At 43.3% G+C, this 9,233-nt stretch overlaps 1 long non-coding RNA gene across 1 annotated transcript; it reads left to right on the top strand.

Moving 5' to 3' along the window:
• Positions 1-7,286: 7,286 nt before the first annotated feature.
• Positions 7,287-8,719, top strand: LOC144333368 (uncharacterized). The gene is made up of 2 exons (XR_013401965.1): positions 7,287-7,436; positions 7,515-8,719. It is a non-coding gene; the product is annotated as an uncharacterized LOC144333368 (long non-coding RNA).
• Positions 8,720-9,233: the final 514 nt, after the last annotated feature.

The raw sequence follows: 9,233 nt of genomic DNA, 5'->3' as shown, positions 1-9,233 counted from the left end.
TTTGAGATCAGCCTGGGCAACATAGCAGGACTCTGTCTCCACTAAAGAAAAGGAAAAGATAAAGAAAAAGAAGAAAGAAAAGAAAAGGCCGGGCGCGGTGGCTCACGCCTGTAATCCCAGCACTTTGGAAGGCTGAGGCAGGTGGATCACGAGGTCAGGAGATGGAAACCATCCTGGCTAACACGGTGAAACCCCGTTTCCACTAAAAATACAAAAAACTAGCCGGGCGAGGTAGCGGGCGCCTGTAGTCCCAGCTACTCGGGAGGCTGAGGCAGGAGAATGGCGTGAACCCGGGAGGCGGAGCTTGCAGTGAGCCGAGATCGCGCCACTACACTCCAGCCTGGGCGAAAGAGTGAGACTCCGTCTCAAAACTACTACTAATAATAAAAGAATCAGGGTTGTTGCTCTGCAGAGCAAGTAGTTGAGGCAAAAATGCCTTATCCAAGAAGATTTAGGTGGCCCTCTGTTCACACCACTTTCTTCCCTCTACTCTTTTTTTTTTTTTTTTTTTTTGTCGGGGGTATGAAGTCTTGTTCTGCCGCCCAGACTGGAGTGCAGTAGGCGATCTGGCCTCACTGCAATCTCTGTCTCCCGGGTTCAAGCGATTCTCCTGCCTCAGCCTCCCAAGTAGCTGAGATTACAGGCACCTGCCACCATGCCCGGCTATTTTGTATTTTTAGTAGAGACAAGGTTTTGCCACATTGGCCAGGCTGGTCTCAAACTCCTGACCTCAGGTGGTCCTCCTGCCTTCCAAAATGCTGGGATTACAGGCATGAGCCACAGCATCCTGCCTTCCCTCTGTTCTTTCTGGTGATCCTCTCCTTGCTATCAAAATTCATTCCTAGGCTTACGTTTGTTTTTTAGAGAATAGGTTTGGCTATGTTGTCCAAGCTGGACTCAATCTCCTGGGCTCAAGCTATGCTCCCACCTCAGCCTCCTGAGTAGCTGGGATTACAGGCACGAGCCACCGCACCTGGCTTTACTTTACTTATACTAGCTTTCAATTCATCTCTAGCTCCAGGTCTTCCACTTCCTGGATCTTCAAAGGCTTGTCCCATCCAGCCAGCACCAGGAGCCACCTTTCCTCCACAGGAAAGGTGGAATATTGCCCAGGCAGTGGAATATTATTGCTTCTGGCCCCAGACTATCTTACTCAGCACCTCTTCAGATCCTACCAACCTTCCTTACTAGTGAGCTCTGGCATAAGGCAAGAGTTTGGGTTGTGGAGGAGCCAAAGAAAGAACAGTTCCTACCCTCAAGCTGCTCCCAGTCTATTGAAGACACAAAGGGTATTTCCTCTTTGATAAAGAAGTTTAGAAGAGTCATCACCCTTGAGTCTTCCTTTTCACTTACCACACATCCAATCCCTCTCCAATTCTTGTTCTATTTCTTTTTAGCGCTTGTATCTGTCCCTTTCTCTTTATGCCCACCACCACTGTCCTGAGTTAGACCTCATAAACTTTATTCTGGACTATTGCAACAGCCTCCCTAAATTATCTCCTTGTTTCTATTTTCAAATGCCATTCAATCCATTCTCTACAGTAACCAGAGTGATTTTCTCAAAACACAACTCTGACCACATCCCTCCTCTGCTGAAAACCTCTGATAGCATCTGTTACTCTTAGAATAAAGTGCAGGCATTCAAGGTCCTTTACAATGTGCTGACCAACTCACCTTTCTCAAGTTTGGCTCGGGTTTTGGCGGTTGTTCAATGGGAAATCTATGCAAAGGAATAGGGTAAGGCCTTATCACAAATGTTCATTTTGGCATTGAGCTATATATTCAGTTTTTAAAGGAAATATTTCAGGTATACACAAAATTATACAAAACAATACAGTGAATACTGTATTCCCATCACCCACCTTAAGAAATGAAACATTACCAATAAAATGGAAGCCCCTGTGTACTCCTCCCCAATTGTCTAATCCTCTCTTCCCAAGCATCCAGAGGTATCCACTGTCTTGAATTTGTTTTTCATTCCTATGGGTGTTTCTAGACTTACAATATGTATTTGTACCCCTGAAAAACATATAGTGTTATTTTGTATTTTTAAACTCTTTAATTTAAAATAATTTTTAAAAAAGAGTTGCAAAACCAGTACAGATAGTTATATATATCCTTTACCCATTTTTTTTTTTTTCTTTTTGAGACAGGGTCTCACACTGTTGTCCAGGCTGGAGTGTAGTGGCGGATTCATGGCTCATTGTAGCCTTAACTTCCTGGGCTCAGGTGATTCTCCCACCTCAGCCTCCCAAGTAGCTGGGACTCCAGGTGCACGTCACCACATCTGGCTAATTTTTGTATTTTGTAAAGTAGGGTTTCACCATGTTGCCCATGCTAGTCTTGAATTCCTAGGTTCAAGTGATCTGCCCGTCTCAGCCTCCCAAAGTGCTGGAAATACAGATGTAAGCCACCACACCCAGCCCCAGTTTTTTAATGCTAATATATTGCACAATCATGGTATAATTATCAACATTTAGAAATTAACATTAACACAATATTATTAATTAAACTGAAATCTTTATTCAGATTTCACCAGTTTCTCCACAATGTCCTTTTTCTAATCTTGGATCCAGTCTGGGGTCTCACATTGCATTTGTTTGTTTGTTTGTTTTTGTTTTTTTGGGACAGGGTCTAGCTCTGTTGCTGGAGTGCAGTGGTGCAATCATGGCTCACTGCAGTCTTGACCTCCCTGGCTCAAGTGAGCCTCTCACCTCAGCCCCCCAAATAGCTGGGCGTACCCCAATGCCTGACTAATTTTTGTATTTTTTATAGAGACAGGGTTTCTCCACTTTGCCCAGGCTGGTCTCAAACTCCTGAGCTCAAAGCACCCACCACCTCAGCTTCCCAAAGTGCTGGGATTACAGGCATGAGCCACTGTGGCCAGCCTCACCTTGCATTTTGTTGTCAGTCTCCTTAGTCTCCTCCAATCTGTGATGGTTCCTCCAGTCTTTGCTCTTCTACTGTAATTTTGGCGCATTTGAAGAGTACTGGTTAGATATTTTTAGAATGTTCCCCAGTTTGGGTTTGTCTGATATTCTCTCATGGCTAGATTGAGACAATGGATTTAGGGGGGGAAATATCACAGAAGTGATGTGCCCTTTTCAGCACATCATTTCAGGGGGTGTACTATAGCAATATGCCTTATTACTTGTCATATTAACCTTAATCAGGTAGTTAAGATGGGGCTGCTAAGTTTCTCCACTATAACTTTACTATTTTCTTTTGGTAAAAATAATATTTGAGGAGACATAGTTTGAAGCATGCAAATATCCTATTTTGTCTTAAACTTTCATCCACTAGTTTTTAGCATTCATTGGTTGATCTTGCTTGCTGTAATTAATATTATGGTGTTAATGGTGATTTTCTAATTTCCTAATTCCTTTTTTTTAATTAATTTAAATTCTTCTGTAAGGAAGAGTTGCTCTTTCTCCTGCTTATTTATTTAGTCATGTATTTTTTAAATTTTTATTTACTTTGTTTTTTTTTTGAGACAGAGTTTCACTCTTGTCCCCCAGGCTGGAGTGCAGTGGGGTGATCTTGGTTCATTGCAACCTCTGCCTCCTGGGTTCAAGTGATTCTTCTACCTCAGCCTCCTGAGTAGCTGGGACTATACGCACCCACCACCACATTTGGCAAATTTTTGTATTTTTAGTAGAGACAGGGTTTCACCATGTTGGCCAGGCTGGGCTTGAACTCCTGACTTGAGGTAATCCATCTACCTCTTCCTCCCAAAGTGCTGGGATTACAGGCGTGAGCCACTGTGCCTAGCCTAATCATTCATTTACATCAATAAAGACTCAGTGATATTTATTTTATTCTTTGGATTATAGTCCAATACCATGATTATTTTGTTGCTCAGATTGTTTCAATTTTGGCCATTAGGAGCTCTTTTGGAATGGTTTCTATGTTTGTTTGGTATCTTCCCATCCTGACATCACAAGATGCTTTAGGGCTCATCTTGTATTTTCCTTGCTTCAACCTTGGAATCAATCGCTTCTCCAGGGAACCCTGATTCCTTTTATTGAATACTGTTATTTAGCAACCAAGTCCTAGGCACTAGGTGTGATCATTGCTACTGGGGTCTCACTGCTTCTAGGCCCTGTCAGGGAACAGAGCTAGGAACTATTTATCTGTGTACTGACTCATACACATATACATTCACATCTCTATTTATTTCTGTATCTATTTGTTTATATGTGTTTTTAAAACATGAGTTGATACTGATACTTTGCATGTTTTCTAACATATATATGATTTCATACTATAGTTTTCTACAACTTGATTTTTTTAATTCAACATTTGCTTTTGAAATTTAACCTGGTTGATATTTATAATTCTGGTTGTTTATTTTAACAATTGTGGTTTGTTTGTTTGTATGTTTGTTTTTGAGACGGAGTCGCACTCTGTTCCCAGGCTGGAGTGCAGTGGTGGGATCTCGGCTCACTGCAACCTCTGCCTCCGGGATTCAAGCGATTCTCCTGCCTCAGCCTCCCAAGTAGCTGGGACTACAGACGCGCACCATCACGCCCAGCTAATTTTTGTATTTTTAGTGGAGACAGGGGTTTCACCATATTGGCCAGGATGGTCTTGATCTCTTGACCTTGTAATCTGCCTGCCTCGGCCTCCCAAAGTGCTGGCATTATAGGCATGAGCCACCACGCCCAGCAGTTTTTTCGTTTGTTTGTTTGTTTTTGTTTTGTTTTTGAGAGAGAGAGTCTCGCTCTGTCACCCAGGCTGAAGTGCAATGGCCTGATCTCAGGTCACTGCAACCTCTGCCTCCCAGGTTCCAGTGATTCTCGTGCCTCAGCCTCCCGAGTAGCTGGGATTACAGGCATGCACCGCCACACCCAACCAATTTTTGTATTTTTTAGTAGAGACAGGGTTTCGCCATGTTGCCCAGGTTGATCTCGAACTCCTGATCTCAGGTGATCTGCCTGCCTCGGCCTCCCAAAGTGCTGGGATTACAGGTGTGAGCCACTGTGCTAGCCAACAATTGTCTTAAGAGTAGCCTTTTGTTTGATTCATCCTCTGCATTATTCCTGAGAGCCATAGAGCTACCAATTGTAAAGATTATTGTTAGTCACTCATAGTTATTTGTAGGTGGTAGGCAGTTTTCTAAGGAAAAAGGAAACTTGGTTGCCCAGCTCTCACTCTAGGGACATTATAACTGTCACATTCATATGGTAACCTTCTCTTGTGGAGAACACAGTAGGAGAGTTCTTTTGAATAGCTAACCACCCTATTCCTTTACTCACAGTTCTTTGTGAATAATACTTGCATGTTGTATAACTGCATCAATATGGCGTTAACAAAAGAAGGGGGTATCTGTCTGCTTTTATGCTTTCCCCGCAACCCCACTGGAAGTGACCAGAGGCTCCCACTGAAAAGATCGATGACCTACTGGCATCAGTTGATAGTGGCAAGGCAGTGTCAAGCTAATAGTCTTACCCTGCCTCTAGATCTGTGTTTTTAGTCCCATTATCATACTACACTGCTAAGGGAAAAGTATAGATGGGGAATTAGAAAGTTTGAATTCCAGTCCTTGCTGCGCCACCAACGCATTGTGTGACCTTGAACAAGTCTGAACATCCAGTTGCCACTGTGTACAATGATAGCACTGGTTCAGAAGGGCTTGGAGATAGACTTCCACTCTAAACTTCTGTGAAACATCAGACTTTAACCAACTGGACCAATCACAGAAACATAACAAGGCACTATTATCACAGATTCACTTCTGGGATGGAAAAGAACCTTGAGTCAAATTGAAGGTGGTTATTGTAGTCCACTTTCCCTCAAGAGCTTGAAGTCCTGCTACAGCCTTCATAAACAGTTCTTCAAACTCAGTTTTCATGCAACTTTTTGCTCACAGCCCATATAAAATTCAGACTTCCTGCTCTGCTTGCTCATTCATAAATCCAGTCAGGGAAGTATAGACAACACTGACAAGACTCATTATCCCCCTCCTCATACAGTTGAGGAACATGAGGTCCAGAGACTGAGGCTTTTCCTCAGGTTACTCAGCAAATTTTAGACAAGTAATAAATTCTCCAGCAATACCATCAAAAGACAGATTAATCCTGGTTATTATTGAATTTCAAATATAAAGAATTATTTCTTCAAACAGAAAAAGCAAGTTACATATCAGAAGGCAAAACAGCCAGATTGTAAGCTCTGGGTTTTTTTAGAGATGAGATCTCACTATGTTGCCCAGGCTGAAGTGCTGTGATTATGCACGATCATAGTGCACTACAACCTCAAACTCCTGAGCTCAAGCGATCCACCTTCCTGGTCTCTGAGTAGCTGGGACTATAGCGTGTACCATTGTATCCATCTCAGACTGTAAACTCTAAGAGCAGAAGCCATGATTTCTCTCTCTTTTTTTCATCTCCTACCTCTGCCTAGCATAGGGCTAGAAAATTCTAGAAACCTCCTCTTTTTTTTTTTTTTTGAGATGGAGTCTCGCTCTGTCACTCAGGCTGGAGTGCAATGGCGTATTCTCAGCTCACTGCAACCTCCGCCTCCAGGGTTCACACGGATTCTCCTGTCTCAGCCTCCCGAGTAGCTGGGACTACAGGCACATGCCAACATACCTGGCTCCTTTTTGTATTTTTAGTAGAGATGGGGTTTCACTATGTTGGCCAGGCTGGTCTTGAACTCCTGACCTTGTGATATGCCCACCTCAGCCTCCCAAAGTGCTGGGATTACAGGCTTGGGCCACTGTGCCCGGCCAAGCCTTTTTTTTTTTTTTTTTTGAGATAGAGTTTCACTCTGTCACCCAGGCTAGAGTGCAGTGGTGTGATCTTGGCTCACTGCAACCTCTGCCTCCCAGGTTCAAGTGATTCGCCTGCCTCAGCCTCCCGAGTAGCTGGGATTACAGGCTCACGCCACCATTTCCAGCTAATTTTTGTATTTTTAGTAGAGATGAGGTTTCACTATATTGGCCAGGCTGGTCTTGAACTCCTGACCTCAAGCGATCCACCCACCTTGTGCTCCCAAAGTGCTGGGATTACAGGTGTGAGCCACCAAACCCCCCCCCCAAGAAACTTCCTAAAGTGATTGGTAATATTAAGGAAAGAAGGAATATATGCAGTGCGTATGGGAATATGTCTCTGTATTGTAGAAACTTGTGCTGAGTCTCCGTCCTCATATCAGGAGGCTGGGGTACCTGGCCAATGATGTCTCCAGTTCTGGGTTGGATAACAAACAGAGTGCCTTAACAAAGTGCCTTATATTGAAGGCTTTGAGAATAGGTACCTGGGATGGGAGGTGGACAGGTGTAATTCTTTTTTATTTTCTTTTTTATTTTTTTGAAACCAGATCTTGCTCTGTCGCCTGGGCTGTAGCACAGTGGCATGATCATGGCTCACTGAAGCCTCAACCTGCCAGGCTCAAGCAATTCTCCACCTCAGCCTTCTGAGAAGCTGGGACCACAGGTGGGCACCACCACACCTGGCTAATTTTTTTAAGAGAGCGTGTAATTCTTAGTTGGCTAACACTCCTTTGTTCTTCAGGTCTCAGATGTCATCTTTGCAGAAGATCTTCCCTGATGTCTTCTGATTTCCTATGAGAATCAGTTCCTTTCCTTTGTAATCTCAGAGTCCCCTCTGCTTTCTTCTATCCTGGCCATTATCACAGTGCATTCAAATTGTTCATTTACTTACTTGTCTCCTACCAAATCAGACCTGGAATTCTCAAAGGCAGATGCTGTGTGTTGGTCACCTTTGTATTATCAAGGCACAACATTACAAGTTCAATAACTATCTGTTGAGTGTAGAGGACAGCTGCAATTCTCAATGCCCCACATCTGAACCTCTTCTCTATGTTGGGAGACTCCTTATGGGTCTTGGTGAAAGATAGAAAGCTAATACGGAAGCAGAAAGTGCAAGATGCTCATTTTCCTAAGCATGTACCCACCAATTAGTTGCATCCAACCAAAACTTTGAAGCAGAAACTGGTGACCATCGAGAATCCATTCTTACGGCGGTTTCCAAGGAGCAGTGGCAACATGCAGGGCTCAGAGAAGGCAGTGGTAATGGTCATGGCAGCAACCTCTCCAGTCTGGTTTGGTCATGTGATTTGGGTTGTGGGCTGGGTACTCGCTGCCTTGCCTCTCTGGTTCCAGCCTGTTTTCCAAGGCTTCCCTGTGATTCCGTGAAATCTTCAGTGCCCTTTGAGTATATTTTTCTGCTGAAATCCATCAGAGTCCGTTTCTGTTGCCTACTACTTAGAGCGTTGTTATAGGATAAATTGGGTCCACCCCTACTTCAAAATTTGTATGTTGAAGCCTGAAGCCCCAGTACCTCCAAATGTGACAGTATTTGGAGAAAGTGCCTTTGAAGGGGTGATTAAGTTAAAAAGAGGCTTTTAGGTGGGTCCTAATCCAATCTGACTGGTGTTCTTATAAGAAGAGGAAATCTGGACACAGGAGGAGATGCTATGGGGTACACATGTGCAGAGGGACGACCATATGAAGAAGGATGATGGAGAGGAAGGTCACCTGCAAGCCAAGGAGAGAGGCCTCAGAAGAAACCAAAGCTGCCAACACCTTGATCTTGGACTTCCATCCTCTAGAACTGTGAGGAAATTAATTTATGTTGTTGAAACCACACAGTCTATGGTATTTTGTTATGGCAGCCCTAGAAAACTAATACAAACCCTGACAACATTTAATGATTGATTCAATGGATGAATAAATTATTTCCTGGTCAGTCACAAAGGAAATAATTTGGATTATTTGGAATAATATTATAATATGCAAATCGGCTTTGGAATAAGATTACAATATGCAAATAGGGCAAGACAAGAAGGAAGAGTCAAGGTGTGAAGCCAAGCAGGACCCTAGGAAAGAGTGGACTTGGAGGTGTAAAGCAGAAGGTAAGACTGGAAGCCTAGGGGAATTCCTTAACACCAATGAAAGTATTTATATGGGCCCCAAGACTGTAAGTCTTGGAATGAATACATAGGCTATAACAGAGAGATCCAGGACTTCAGCAGCAGAGATCTGGATTCAAAATCTCACCCCGTCACTTGCTCAATGCATAAGTGGGCAAATTAGCCTTTCTGGACCTCCATATTCTAATCCATAAAGCAAAAATGAAAAATAATACCTCTTTCATGTAGTTGTTAGGATTAAATTAAGTAAGAAAGATGCCTAACATCTAATAAGTGTTGAAACCCTTATTTTTCCCTTGGGCGGTGGGAAGAGCGAGGAAGTGGAAACCTAGTGAGGA

Source organism: Macaca mulatta, chromosome 1, assembly GCF_049350105.2.
Source record: "Macaca mulatta isolate MMU2019108-1 chromosome 1, T2T-MMU8v2.0, whole genome shotgun sequence".
NCBI lineage: Eukaryota > Metazoa > Chordata > Mammalia > Primates > Cercopithecidae > Macaca > Macaca mulatta.
Note: the sequence above shows the minus strand (reverse complement) of the source record. Positions and strands in the feature narration are given on the sequence as shown.